This window comes from Vulpes vulpes, chromosome 9 (assembly GCF_048418805.1).
Source record: "Vulpes vulpes isolate BD-2025 chromosome 9, VulVul3, whole genome shotgun sequence".
Lineage (NCBI taxonomy): Eukaryota > Metazoa > Chordata > Mammalia > Carnivora > Canidae > Vulpes > Vulpes vulpes.
Genome location: NC_132788.1, coordinates 40,614,675 through 40,630,343, shown reverse-complemented (window position 1 = coordinate 40,630,343; position 15,669 = coordinate 40,614,675). Strand labels below are relative to the sequence as shown.

At 35.7% G+C, this 15,669-nt stretch overlaps 1 protein-coding gene across 4 annotated transcripts in view; it reads left to right on the top strand.

Moving 5' to 3' along the window:
- LNX2 (ligand of numb-protein X 2) overlaps window positions 1-15,669 on the top strand; it is a 78,786-nt gene that overhangs the window by 10,951 nt on the left and 52,166 nt on the right. The window contains exon 1 of one of the 4 annotated variants that reach the window (XM_072719880.1): window positions 7,971-8,651. The exons of the other annotated variants lie outside the window; for them this stretch is intronic. The gene's annotated coding sequence lies outside the window, so the exon portion shown is untranslated. Of the gene's footprint in view, window positions 1-7,970; window positions 8,652-15,669 lie in introns of those variants that run through there. 4 annotated transcript variants of the gene reach the window in all.

Here is a 15,669-nt window from a genome sequence, read left to right as displayed (position 1 = left end):
TCAGAGTGCAGGTAATTGCTTTCTGTGCCTCTTTTTTATAAATATATAATGCATGTGGTTAGTTGCTGAGCATATTTTTTAAGGCCATTCTGTCAGGGCATTTAGTAAGATTTCAAAAGCATCCATAGCAATTAGATCTCATATGAAATATTTATTAACCTCATTAATTTCTCTAATTTTAGGCTTTGTGCTTTGGTACATTAATTGAGACTTCAATAGACTAATTTCAGTTTGTTAAAAATTAAAAATAATTTTTCTAAGTTTCTAGCCTTTTCTTTTTCCTGGTATATTGAGTACATTTGTCAACACATTTGAATGATTTTTCTACCTTTGAAAGGCATATTATAACATTAAGAAAGCTTTCAAGATTTATTCTGTGAGTCTGGATATTTTTAATAGTATGGTAGCTATTTACAGAAAGTACTAAAAAAATTTCATTGAATCCATTTTGGAGGATACAGAAGGATGATAAAATCTATTAAACGCCAAAATTAACTTTCAACTAATGTATATTGTGTTCATTTTTTTATTATAAAGGGTTTACATGTTATGAAGTTGTTCAGTATGATTTATGTCTTTCTAAATGTGACAGTGTGACTGAATTTTCATTATGCATAGTTTGGGTGCACCAAAGGCAATAAATCAAACTTGGTGCTGGAGAAAGCAGATTATTAAGTAGTTCTTAAAATGTTTATTCATAGTGCAGCATTCTTTATTTCTCCATTAAAAATTACTTTTGGTACTTGAACCTTTTGAAAAGAAAAAAGTTGTTAATAAAAAACAAGTTGTTCTCAAAGTATAGTAGGGTTTATGAAAGGCTGTCTTTCTGGAAGATAAAGTTAATATTCTTAAAAGTAATATTTCTAATTCACTTTTAAAATAGTAATATTTTTTTAAAAAGAATATTTTTCTGATAACTCCTAGGAGGCAAGCAGTACATCTGTTTAATTTGCCTTGTTAAACATCAAGACATGAGGGCATAATTAAATAGTGGTTTTCCTTTTTTCTTTTAACACTGTATTTTTTTTTAAATTATAGAAATGCTAGGTGTAGAAAATTTAGGAAATCCTAATCTATGCAAAGAAAATAGAAAGTGGCAAATAATGCCACCAGTTACCATTCTTTTAAAATCATTTATTCAAATATTTGAATATCTGCTCTGTGCTTGTGTACCATTATAGATATTTGGGTTATGAAAGTGAATTATGAAAGTTCTTGTTCTCAGAAATTGAGACTGGTCAGGTAAGAGTGTTATCACAATTACTGTATTTTGATACAAATATGATATTTAAATAGTAAAACTTAGGCATAGAGGGAGAGTCTTGTGGCAAGGCAATAGTGTAATTATTATTATAATTGTAAAGCATATTCTGAAAAGTAATTTCAGGGGTTTTGTGAGTGTCTAAGAGAGTTAAGTAATGATTATGCATCCCTCCCCCCGACTATTTATTGAATGCCTGTTAGGTGCTAGGTGCTGTTCTAGATGGCCACAATATAGCAGTGAACAAAACAAGTGGGAGCCCTGTTCTTAAGGAGTTTACATGCTGTGGGGGCAGTGAGGAGAGAGAAACAATAAACAGGTAAGCAGATTTATGAAAAGGATGATGACACTCAAGAAAGAAAATAAGATGATATGGTCAGATCTTAATAGTCTGTTGTACTGGTGACTAAAATCTGCAACTGATCCTCACATTTCCATTTGGCCATTAGTTTGTCTTCACCAGGAAAACCTTTAACTAATAACTGCCAAAGAGAAACAAATAGTGGCATCTCTGGTTATTGCCCTTTGCCTTATCCTTTCCTGGAGGTGTCTCAATGAAATTGCTAAACAGCAAAAGTAAAAAGGAATTTAGAAGAGAAGCAAGGCATTTATCTGGCAAATTTTTGTCTTCGCATGAAGCTGAGAGTTTGTTGAGTTTGTACCTGGCAGTATCCCAGCAGAACTTACTATTCGTATGTTTTGTTAACAAAAACAAACCCTGCCAGTTATTAGGAGGAAACAAGGGTAAATGCTTTTATCAATCCTTATGGAATTTTCAGTTTTATTTTAAACGTCTTTCATATCTCTTCAAAAAACTATCATCTCTGTCAGTTTATAAAGAACTCTTGATTTGTAACTTAGCTGATTCACCATTTTTACAATTGGTGTGTAAGACTTTTGTGCCCTGCTTTCTTTGGTACATAAGAATTTGGAGTGTGACTCATGACTCATCAGTTGACGTTGTGGTGCATTTTTAGAAACAAAGAATGCAACAGCAGATTTCCCTTAAGCAGCAGGAGTGGAAGTGAATGCAAGAAAACACAAATATGCCTATCTTTGTGGGTGTTATATGTTAAATTGATTCTTCAAAGTGTGTTACAACACTGGACATTTCAATGATTAGAATACATATAAACTGTATGTGTCTTGCAACAAAATTCTTACTATTTTTATTATGTGGTAACTGCATTTCTCCCATTATTATGGTATGTACTCGCTTTGCAGATAGATACAATACTTAATATTTAGGCTTATTTTTGAAACAGATGAGGCAATGAAGAAAAAGCATCTTGGGCATAACACTTCATTTTTAGTGCTCCATAATACTGTTATTTTTTTTCATAATGTTATTTTTGATGATGATGTCTTGTTTGCTTACTTTGCTTTTTAATTTTAATCATGTATAATCATAGCGAAGCTTGGCTGTATTCTGCTTCTACTTTATTTCCTTTAGTACATGCTCCTGCCATGGTCTGCTTCCATACACATAAAAGTCAATCTGCACAGGGGTACCTGGCTGACTCAATTGGAAGAGCACGCAACTCTTGATCTCGGGTCATGAGTTTTAGCTCTACATTGGGTGTAGAGATTACTTAAAAATAAATAAATGAACTTAAAGTCAGTTTGCACAAATAGATATTTTATGAAAAACAAGCCTCCCAATCCTGTACCCCAGCCATTCAGTTTCTTCAGAGTTGACTACTGTTAGTTTTTTGTATATCCCTCTATTTTGCGCATATAAACTTATGTGTATCTATATGAACTAATATTTTTAAACACATACTGTTCTTGGGGTGCCTGAGTGGCTTAGTTGGTTAGGTGTCTGACTCTTGATTTCAGTTCAGGTCTCAATCTTAGGGTCATGAGTTCAAGGCCGTCTGATTAAAAATAATAAGTATATACGCACATACATACTGTTCTGTACTTGATTTAAATTAGCTAAAAATTTGTTTTAATTTGTTCTTCCTTTTGAAATTCAGTTTTTAATGTGTTTGCTGATCTCACCTGAATTGTATTACCTTAGAAAAAGTGTTTATCTCTTGAAGACCTGTATTACCATGTAGGGATTTACTCAGCTGGTTACATAGATTTTTGTTTAAACCATATAATTGACCAAAGAATAGGTTTCAAGTGTAAAAAAGGTCATAGTCATATTCTAGGACTCATAATGAGATAATTTTTCAAAAGGAACTCAGTAGGATTGTTTTGTTAGAATGCAGTTGAATGATTTTACAGAAATTGTGGTTTTAATTCTAAAACCTGAAAGAACAGCTAATTGCTGGCTTATAAGTGAGATCATACGGTATTTGTGTTTCTCTGACTGGCTTATTTCACTTATTGTAATACCCTCAGGGTCCATCCATGTTGTTGCAAATGGCAAGATTTCATTCTTTTTTATAGTATTCCTGTGTGTGTGTGTGTGTGTGTGTGTGTGTACACGTGCATGCACGTACAGGTGCATTTTTCCATTCATCCTTAAGTAGATACTTAGAATATTTCCACATCTTGTCTATCATAAATAATACTGCATAAACATGGGGTGCATGTGTATTTTCGAGTTAGTGTTTTTGTTTTCTTCAGATAAATATCCAGAGATGGAGTCATTTTTAACGTTACACTTGGCTCCTTTGTCATAAAGTGATTGAACATATATGCATGGTTTATTTCAGAGCCCTCTTTGTTCCATTCATTCACGTGTCTGTTTTATGCCAGTACCATACCATTTTGATTACTGTAACCTTCTAGTATAGTTTGAAATCAGAAAGTGTGGTACCTCCAGCTTTTTCCTTCTTTCTCAAGATTGGTGTGGCTATTCAGGGTTCTTTGTGGTTACACATTTTAGGATTGTTTGTTCTATTCCTGTGAAAAATGGCATTGGAATTTTGATAGAGATTATGTTGAATGAATCCGTATGTTGCTTTGAGTGGTATGGTCATTTTAACAATGTTCTTCCAACCTAAGAGCATTGAATATTTTTTCATTTATTTGCCCAGTAACGGTTTCATCAATGTCTTATAGTTTTAGTTGTGTATGGGTCTTTCATTTCCTGGGTTAAATTTATTCCTAGGTATTTTATTTTTTCTGTTACAATCATAAATGAGATTGTTTTCTTAATGTGTATTAATGTATGGAAACAAAACATTTTTGTGTATTGATTTTTTTATCTTGTCACATTATTGATTTTGCTTATTCTAACAATTTGCTGGTAGAATCTTTGAGGTTTTATATAAGAACTATGTCATCTGCATTCAGTGACAGTTTTACTTCTTCACTTCCAATATGGGTGCCCTTTTTTTTCCTTGCCTAATTAAGTGCTCTGGCTAGGAGTTCAATACTATGTTAGATAAAAGTGGCAAGAATGGGCATCCTTTTTTTGTTTCTGATTTTAGAGGAATATGCTTTTAACTTTTCATGGTTGAGTGTGATATTAGCTGTGGACTCGTCATATATGGCCTTTATTGTGTTGTACATTCACTCTATTATCCCCTTTGTTGAGAGTTTTTATTGTAAATGGATATTAAATTTTGTCACATGCTTTTTCTGTATCTGTTGAGATGATCGGGTGATTTTTACCATTCATTTTGTTTACATGGTCTATCACATTGATTTGTTGAGTGGAACCATCCTCACATACCTGGAATAAATCCCATTTGATCATGATGTATGATTCTTTTAACATATTGTTTAATTTGGTTTGCTAATATTTTGCCGAGGATTTTTGTATCTGTGTTTATTGGGGATATTGTCCTCTAATTTTCTTTTCTTGTGGTATCCTTGTCTGGTTTTGGTATCAGGGTAATACTGGCAATGAAAAGAAACAGATTGCTAATATATACTACAACTTGGATGCTGAGTAAAAGAAGCCTTCCACAATAGAGTACATAATCTATGTTCCCATTTATATGATGTTCTAGAATAAGCGAAACTAATCTGTTGTAAAAAAAAAAAAAAATTGGACCAGTGGTTGGAAAGGGACACAAGGGAACTTTCTGGGGTGTTGATTATGTTCTATATCTTTATTACATAGATGTATGCATTTCTCAGGAATTCAATGAATATATATTTTAATTTAACCAATGCACAAATACTAATTTTACCTCAAAAGGAAAACATAAACAAATATCAAACTTCAGTTAATGATATGCGTGCTGTAATATTTAGAGAGAAATGTGCTGACTTCTGCATTATACTCTGAAGTGCCTGAAAAGCTAAGATGGAGGGAGGGATGGGTAGATATGTGATAAAGCAAATTTAGAAAATGTTAACAGTAGACTTGTAAGATATACATATTCACTGTAAAAAAAAATGTTAAACTTAGAAAATTTTCATATTAAATTGTTGGAAAAATATTGATAATGGAAATTTTACGATGCATGATTTGTTATATAAACTATTTTTTTCTCTTTGCTTTGGTGATATTTATCTATATAGTTAATTATATTAAATCATGTTCTTATTTTAGGAGTCAGGGTACAGAGAAGTACATTCCAGCTCATTAATACACTTGTCTTTCTTTGGGATTGTTTTCACATTTTCCTTTTTTTTTTTTTTTTTTAATACAAAAAGTAGGGGATGATTATGCCTGGGTGGTTGAGTTGGTTAAGAGTCTGACTCTTGGTTTTGGCTTGGTCATGATCTCAGGATTGTGGGATTGAGATCTGCCATGCTGGGCATGGAGCCTTCTTGGAATTCTCTTTCTCCCTTTGCCCCTCCTCCCTCAAAAAAAAAAAATGAGGCAATGTCTTTAGATAATTATAAATTGTGTGGTTTCTCTGGGATTCTACTGCATTTTGCTTATATAATGCTTTTTTGTTTTTTCTTTAATTGCTGGAGAAGAGGGAAGGAGTGGTAAAGTTTCCCAACTTCAGGTACCATGGATCGTGGACTTTGAAACTGGTTGTACCAGGGTTTGAATCCCATTGTGGGCACTTACAGCCTGCTATTATAACCTATCAGATCCTCATTTTTCTTATCCATAAAATGATAGTGGTAAGCACTTCATCTGCTTCAGAAGGTTTGTTAGGAAAAGTAAATGAAATTACATTTGTGAAGCAATTAGTATATAGTGTCTAGCATGTAGTAATAGTAATAGAGTTATGAAGCAATAGTGAAATCCTTGGAAATGGACTTTAAGACTTCTGGGTTGTTTGAGGAGGAAGTAAAGCTGTAAGGTGGTATGCTTAGATGAATATCATTACATGTTTGATTGACTCTGAATGAACACTCGTGACCCAGGAACAATACCAGGGACATCTATGGATAGATTCCTGCCTAAAGACGTTAAATTGGTAGGCTGCTCCCAAATGACCAGTATGATAAGGCTTCAGCATTCAGAGTGGTGCTTGAGAATGAGAAGTTCAAGTAGCACATACTCTTTTTTTTCTATTGGTGCTCAGTGTCCATTCTCCTTACTTCTAGCCACAACCTCTAATTTCCCTTGTTGGGATCTGCTTTTTCTTCACTTCCGTCTATGTGCTTCTGAGAAGTTGACTTAGCGCCTTGTTTCAGGAATATAGCAGATCTGGCCTGTTAAAGGACCACACATCCCTGGCAACCTCAGTTGGTTCAGAATGGGTAGGACCAAAGACTAATAGTCAGAGATAGGAACATGTAATTCGGGGGCTCTCATTGGCAATATCATAGAACTGAACAAGGGCTATGATTTTGCGACCCTAGAACTGCTGGGAACCAGCTGCCACATACAGCCTGTGTGTGAGCCCAGTCCAGAGGAAGCAGAGTGGGAGAGAGTCCTGAGTCCCATCACCAGACTTGTTTTTTCACTTAAGCCAGTTTCAGTCAGATTTTCTATCATTTGCAACTGGAAGAATCCTACACAGAGCTGCTCATTGAGTTTGTATCTATCAGTACTGTTGCTTAGGGGTTTTTTTTACGTAGTGAATGATCCTGTAGTCAGGCTTTTATGTCTCTATGTATGTGTATTTTGCTTGTATAACGGCTGACTGCTGGTTAGATTGGAAGTTCCTTGAGAGAAGAGACTATCATACTCCTGTTAAATACACTTTCCATACTCATATAGATATGTAAACCTCACCTAAATTCTTTCTCTCTTTTATATATCCTGGGTAATTTATCAGTAACTTTGAATTAATGATTGACTTAAAAAATATTGATCTTCTGTGTGCTAGGTGGTATGGTTGGGTGCAAAGGTTGTAATACTGAACAGAACACAGGTCCAGCACTCTCAGAGCTTCCATTCTGGTGGGGGAGATATATTAAATAATGATACAGAATAATAATTACTGTGATCAGTACTAACAGGGAAACACATAGGGTGTTATAAGACCAAGTAATGGGAGATCTGTCCTAGTCTTGGGTGCCTTCTGGAACTTTTTTTCTTTTTTAAGACATCACACTTTATAAAACAAGGAGTTATCTAGAAGAGGATAGTGAGACAGAGTATTACAGGCAGATGGAACATTTGCAAAGGTCTTCAGTCAAAACAGGGCATGACATTTTAAAGGAATGAATAGAAAATTTGTGGAGTAGAGAAATGAAAACGATGAGGACTGTGGGAAGAAATAAAAGTTGGAGAATGAACTCAGGCCAGATTTATGCAGAGTAAAATTGGTAAGACTTTATACAGGGTTAGGTGTAGGAAGTAAGGGAGAGGAATATCAAAGGTTACTTCTGAGTTTCTGGCTTTTGTGCCTGTATGGTGAGTGCACTTTTTTGGGGGGGGGGGGGGGGAACACATGCCTTTTATTGGTCTAAGGAGCATAACTAGTTGATAGGCTTGGGCAGAGCTCCCCTATCTGTATGGCTCCCATCTCCCTCTCCTGGGAGTTTGTGACTCACCCCCAGGGAGAAAAGTGTTCTGGACAGGGGTGGCAGACAGAGCCAGGATAAAAAATACAGAACTGGGGTCTGAAAGGGTATCATGGTGAAGTAGAAAACACAGGGTTATGAGATCATCCAAATAAAAAGTCCACCCGGGCAGAAGAGAAGTTTCTCCACGTGGGCCCCCCAACTGCCCTTGCCAGGAATGGGAGGGGGCAGGAAGCTTCGGCTGGAGATTTCCTATTGTGCCCTTCGTGCCATCAGCATCTCCCGGATGTTGTCCTCAGCTTCCTTCACACTCCGCTCCAGGTAGGATTTTTTCTGTTCTAGTTCTTTAATTTTTTCTTCTGCTATTTTCTGTTTCTCTAACAGCTGACTGTGAATTACCTCCTTGGACTGAAGAATAAACATTCTTCCTACACCTTCATACATGTTAGTCTCATCTACCAAAGTCATAATCTCTGTATCTGTAAGATGTGCGTGCTTTTTCGTTTGTTTCGTTTGAGCCCATTCTCTAGGGGAAGACCAGGTTTTGGTGGAAATGATCTTGGGTTTGATTTTGGACCTGTTATGGTGTCTTTAAAACAACCAGGTATGTATTTTGTTTTATCATGCTATGAAGGATGACACCTGCCCCCAGACAGTTTTCATTTTGTGGCTTCTTATCTTGTAGATATAATATAACGTGGGAGTCTCTTCAGTCTTTAACTACCTGATAATCATTCTCCCTCTATAATGCTAGTGTCTTAATTCAAGTTCTCTTTTTTTCTTAGACTACTCTCAGGCTTTTTAACTGGACTCCCTCCATTCTTCAAACTTCCCCTTAATTCTTGTTTCACAATGTATCCAGAATAAGTTTTTGAAATTATAGATCTCATCTTGTCATTGTCCTTCTTAGAACCCTTCCATTTCTTCTTCTTCTTCTTCTTCTTTTTTTTTTAATAGAACAAACATCCAAATCCTTGACATTGTCCCTAGTACCTTGTGAATTACTCTCACCCCTGCATACTTCCCAACTTTTCTTCAGGCTCACTGATGGCTTTTCAAAAGCTGACCTTCCTCAGATATCAGCTAAAACGTCACATTCTCAGGGAAGCCTTACTTTGAACTTCCTTGTTAGGCTCTTCTAATGATATATCATGTACTCGTGTTGTTTCATATGTATTTGTGTCACTGTCTAATTAAGACCTGTGTACTAGATTAAGATCTGTGAGGGCAAGGGACTATCTGTTTAGCCTTCCTTAGTAATCCTTTCCTTGGCATGTAGCATATGACCATCAAATGTTTGTTGAATGAAATCATGAGCTTTCTAGTGCTTAATTTATGTACCTGTTATGTACCATGTTAGTTAGCTGATAGGGGAAAACAAAATAAAGTGTTTTTTTTTCTTTTTAATACATATGTTTTACTGTTAGGTTTTCTTTATTTGGACTATTTCCATGGGAACAGCAACCAAGATTGTTGGAGATACTATAATACTCTATAGGTGATATTTGCTGCTGCCATTGTTAACCAAGATGCAGAAATTTAAATTTTTAGGTGAAGATTTCTTGAATCTGAGAACCAAGTATAGAAATTTCATTGAAGGGAGAGTTGTTAAATATTTTTTTTCCGGTACTCTTTTGAAGATCTTCCTTTCCATAAAATAGTTTGCTACAGAGCTCCAAGAGTTGGTAAATGATGAGTGCTGTTCTGTTTCTGCTGGATAACTTTGTTTTCATTTTGCTGTCTATCACTTACTGATTTTCTTTCCTAATGAATGCTTTGTTAATAAATATTACTAATAAACCTTTACATAGTTAGGACATAATTATATAGTCTGTAACATAAGTGAACCTCTCTTATTAGGAATCATAAGTTAAGACTGTTGGGGTGCTTGGGTGGCTCAGTCAGTTAAGCATTTGCCTTCAGCTCAGGTCCTGATCCTAGGGTTCTGGGATTGAGCCCTGTGTCAGGTTCCCTGCTCAGCAGAGTCTGTTTTTTCTGTCTCCCTCTTCCTCTGTCCCTCCATCCACTTATGCGATCTCTGTCTCTCCCTCTCTCCCCTATTGTCTTTGAAATAAATAAAATCAAAACAAAAATAAGTTCAGATTCCATTGAGGATGCTAGTAGAGATAGTGGCATTTATATCTAACATTACTTCTATAACTCAGAGCCACTGACAAGAAAAAACAGGTGGGATTCCAGATCTTGAGACATTAATTTATGAGGTAGTAGTTGATGGCCTTGGGTGGACAGCATTGTTGTAATGAAGAAAATAAAGTTTCCTTTTATACCTTAAAGGCCCAGGAAGAAAGCTGTAAGCATGGTTGAAACATTTCTTTATATACCCTTTTATGTATGAAGGTTAAATTCAGAACTTTGAAAAAATTTTGTGCCCTTTGGCATATATGAGTGAATGTTTTCCAAGAAGCTTTTAGAGATTGATGGACAGTTCAAAAATTGAGATGCTATACAGTTTTATGTTCATTTCAAATTGATTTTTAAAAGATTTTATTTATTCATGAGAGACACAGAGAGAGGCAGAGACACAGGCAGAAGGAGAAGCAGGCTCCCTGAGGGGAACCCATGTGGAACTCAACCTGGGGACCCTGGGATATGTTCTGAGATGAAGGCAGATGCTCAACCGCTGAGCCACCCAGGCATCCCTCATTCAAACTGATTTTGATATCTGAATGCAGAAGTAGAAAGTTACTTGGATTTTGTGAATGTAAAAAGGAATGTTGATTTTGAAGGCCCCATTTTATCACAGTTAAAAAAAATGCGAAATTTGGGGAAATAACCTTGAGACTAAAAAAATGAGGTCTCTGTAGTGTTTTGGTTCTTTTTTTTTTTTAAAGTATTTTGGTTCTTATGCAAATAGCAATATCTGTTTTCTTCTGGAAGTTAGCTTCCACAATGCTAACTAACAACAGAAGATAAATAATTTCCCTGCAGGTCTAGCATCCACTTATTTATATGGAGATAGATAGATAGATGATAGATAGATAGATAGATAGATAGATAGATAGATAGAGTGTGTGTGTGTGTATACATGCCTGTATATGAATGTGTGCATGTTTTGGCTTGTGCAACCTCTACATATTTATTTTAAGTGTATGTACTTACAAAATTAAAGCTCTGGAATCAGACTGCCTGATTTGAATTATGTTCAATCAGCTATTGGCTTTGCCATTTTGGGCAAGTTACTTAATGTTTCTTTCTTTCAGCTTCCTCATCTGAAACATGAAGTTGCTGCTGCTAATGATATCAAACTCATGAGGATTAAATCTGTTAATGCCTCATCTCAGTTAATGCCATGCCTGACTGACACATAGTAAACAGTCTGTAAAAATATCAGCTATTATAATTATCTCCTCAGTCATTCCTTTTATATGTCAAAATTGCTGTCATGAGTTAAACCCTGTTTAATTTACACTCTCTTCATGACATCAACCCTGTGGCTGTTGTCTAACAACAAAAATCCTAATATTTTGTACTCTCCCTGTGTTCTTCTTGTTCTTATTTTAGTTGCCTGCCTCCCAATCTTTTTCTGGCTATACTGTGTTTTTAGTTTATTGGGCATTGATACTTCAGACAGGATAGGCCATAGGTGTTGGCCATAGAGGTTTCATGTTTTACTTTTAAACAATGGCGAGACTTCCTTCCTCCAGACTTCCCCCACTCCCTTCCCAATGCTGTGCTAGAATGTTTGAGCTGGAAGAAGCTTTGTTGATTGTCTAACTCAGTGCCTTTGTTGTTCAAAGCAGAAGGTTAGAGCCTGAGACTACAACTCCTTCAGAGGATGGGCAATTTTTGTAAATATGACAGGACATTTTCCTTCTTTTTTTTTTTCTTTTAAGATTTTATTTATTAGAGAGAAAATGAGCAGTGGGGAGGGGCAGAGGGAGAGGGAGAAGCAGACTCACTGCAGGGAGTCTGCACTGGGATGCAGGACTTGATCCCAGGACTGGGAGATGGTGACCTGAGCCAGAGGCAGATGCTTCTTAACCAACTGAGCCACCCAGGGGCCCCAAGACATTTATTTCTTAACAGAAGATAAATTACAGAATAAAATATTAAATGGGTTATTAAATTTGGGCTTTAGGAAATATCTAGAAATTCTTCTATTTATGATTGAGAAACTAATCTTGAATTATAGGGAAAAGTAGTTGTATTTTGGTGGGAAATATGAGGAAAGTTCACTTATAGCTCTTTTTCCTTTGATATATCTCCTGGTTTTGATATAATGACCCCTTACGCTCTTGCATCTCTCTTCTTTTTTATTCAAACATCCTACAGTGTTGCTCAAATCCACCCCTCTTTTAACTATTCCTACTCATTATATTAGTTCAAGTTCTCATTACCATTTTGTTGACCATCACAGGAACTTCCCAGTTTTACCTTCCTGCATTACTCCCCCAACAAGCAGATCTGTTCACATCATTTCCCTCTAGCAATAATCTTTCTAATGATAGGGAATTTTACTATTGATAATGGAAAAAAAAAAAAAAAAACAGGAAGGCTGACAGGAAGCCTGATCATTTTTAAGGGAAAAATGTGTATTTAGTTAGGGGAGGAAGGTCTGAATCAGTCTGTTAGAAACTCTCCTGCCATCAGGTTAAACTTTATAAAGAGGCATCTATCCATGTATTATGATACTGGGAGTATGGGAAAATTTCCTTCTTAGAAGTTAGTTCCACTCATATCTTTCTTTGGCAGTATCTTAAAGATTTGTTCCTTTAATGTTTCATTTTGTCTTCTGTTATATACAGATGTCCTTAGAACAGGTAGTATATTAAATTTCATAAATCGTATATAAATCACTTTACCAAGATTGATTTCCTTAGAGAAATTTTGTTTAAAAAAGAAAAGGCAGGTAAGGGTAGAGAATGTAATATTGAAGTAGAGAAAAGGGAAGAACTTAGATGAGAGAAGAAATTAAGAAAATAAAATTTATGAAATAGCATTGATCTAAGGGCTAGTCCCACATTGAAGTTTAACATCCCTCCAGTGGGTCCTTTCCTTTCACCATCTTTTCTATGAGAATTTGTCTTTAAAAATAAAGTTCATCTAGCTAAATAATGAATCTGTAAACTCTCTGAGCTAGATACTTCACTATTCATGTAGATTAAAAGGCATCCTCACAATTTATAAGTACAAATAAGTATGTAAATCATATTTAGTTGAAAATATTTATTTTTGTGTAATGGATTTCTGACCTGTTTTAAGATTGTTCTCTAGGCCAAAGGATTTCCTTTTATAGGCATTTAACATATGCCTTTATTCTCACATTCCAGTGAAATGAATTAAAATAAAGAGAATGTACGTTGAAAACATTTTATCTGCCAAGAGCCACAAATTAAACTGAATTTTTCTTGTTATTTCCAATTTTGTTCTCTTAAAAACTATTGTGAAATATACAAGTTGAAAATGGAGACATAAATGTGTTCAATTAATAGAATTGTGGATTAGGTACTCCATTTTCTTTTCCCAGTTCCCAGACTAGCACATCCTGGGCCCTCAGTAAATATTTGTGGGATGCAATTTAATATGTTAAAGATTAAAGTAATTAATGTAATTAAAAGTTACACTAAAGGCTACAGTATAATATCTATGACCATGAAATTCTAAATCCATTCAGGAGCAATATCCTGAGATAATATTTTGAAAAGATGAATAAATTTCTTAAAAGCCATAAATTTCCTTGTTTTCTGTATGTTGGTAGAATTATTTAACAATAAAACAGGCAGCCACCATTTTAACACCTCTGAAAATCTGGCTCTCATGCTTAACTGAAGCTCTCAGTAACTTTGTATATATGTGTGTATATTTTATTAATAAGCGTAGTTAAAGAGACAAAATTAGAGGCACCCCTGCTTTTCAAAAGTTTGTGTTCCACCACTTTGCTTTTTCAAAAGACCTACAATAGTACCTGTTTTTACTAACTGAAAGAAATCCAGAGAGGATTTTTGGTTTTCTTATAAAAGCTTTTTTCTTATAAAGGCCTTTATAAGAAAACCAAAAAGCAAAAATAGCATTCAGTGTTTGTTTTGCAGTCAGCAATGAGAGACATCGTAGCACACATCCGGATTGGCTGGAGCAGCCCGACAGCCCTTTCTGGAGAGCTGCGCTCAGCATCTCGCCATCAGGCCACCACAGCTTTGAACTGTGGCTGTGAGCACCTGTGCTTTATCTTGATTTATTTTGTGTATCTGTTGGAAAGATGTGTCCTAAGGTATCAGAAAAGCTTAAGAGAGGTTATTTTTTGTGGTCTGGGAATGCTCAAAAATTTTTCCATATCAATTAATGATGATTGCTTCTTTGCTTTATGCCATTTCAACCTACAAAAGATTTTATTGGAATGCTCTGCTCTCAGATGGTAGGGGAAACCTGTATTTGAGGAGGATTTGGGAGGAAGGATCAAATTATGGGTCATTAGATCTCTGGTGGTGAGCAGATTGGGATGGGCACTAAATGGACTAGTCTGGTCCAAGAATATTAACAGTAGGTGTTTGCAGTTATACCCAAGATGTAAAGAGGCTGAAAGTTAGTTGGTGTATAGGATTATAGGGGCAGAGAATAACAGGGCTTACTTGTTTTGAGTTGATCAAAGACTTTTTGATTTATTAATCTCTTCATTGGTATGGAGAGGGTCAAAATAGGACCCTTTGGTCCTCAGGACTTCTTCACAGATAGAATTACATGGGCTAATAAGCCCCTTTCATGCAAAAAGATCACATACAACTGAATGAACTCTTTTGTACTCTTATGTGTGTTAATCTTAAAAATAAAGCAGTTACTTTAACAGCCAAAATGGGCTTATTCAGGAAGAACAGAGAATTTTAATTTAGGACACAAGGTTTGGCAAAACAATAGGCAAGCCCCACAAAGGAGAGGAATGTTATTTTATGGAGAAGAAGGCGGAAGTTGGGAGGGGTTGTTTTGAACAAAAGTCCGTTGGAGAGAAGTAAGAGTTCAGGGTGATGACAGTTTCTCATTGGTTGAGTAGCAGGAGTAGCTGATTCCTTGTAGGAGATGCAATATCCATCTTTTCCTGTTGTGGCCTGTAACTGAGGAGTCTTTCCTGTTAAGGATTCTTCTGTTGTAGTCTGTAATTGACGGTTCTTCCTGTAATTGACCATTGAGTGGTATGGCTCCTACTTGTAGTCTCCCCCTCTGTTTAGTGAGTTTTCCTAATTTCTACAGGTGTTTGACTGTCTGGGCCTCCACAATTATTTATCTTGGGGGGCATGGAAGGATAGGTCCTGTTCAGATTCACATGCCTGGCTTCATTGGGGTGGTAGTCTCTGAGTGAGTGCATTTTCGTAGGTAGGGAGTTCCCTATAATAGAAGTTGCTGTTTTATTTGATCTCCTTCCTCTGGAATCCTCTTGGTCTAACCAGTCCCCTTTTATCACCTCATTGGGATATGTACTGAAATCTTCCACTTTTAAGAAATTTTAATATAGGCATTTATATTTAGCATATGGAAAGAAATAGTAATGCTAAAGAGATGCTTAAGATCTTTATACTCCACTCTTGTAATGTTCCCACCATTGAATTGTAGGAAACCTACGAACTTGGTAAGAAGCTAGGGACCTATCCTATGCCCCAAGCCTATGTAGGTCC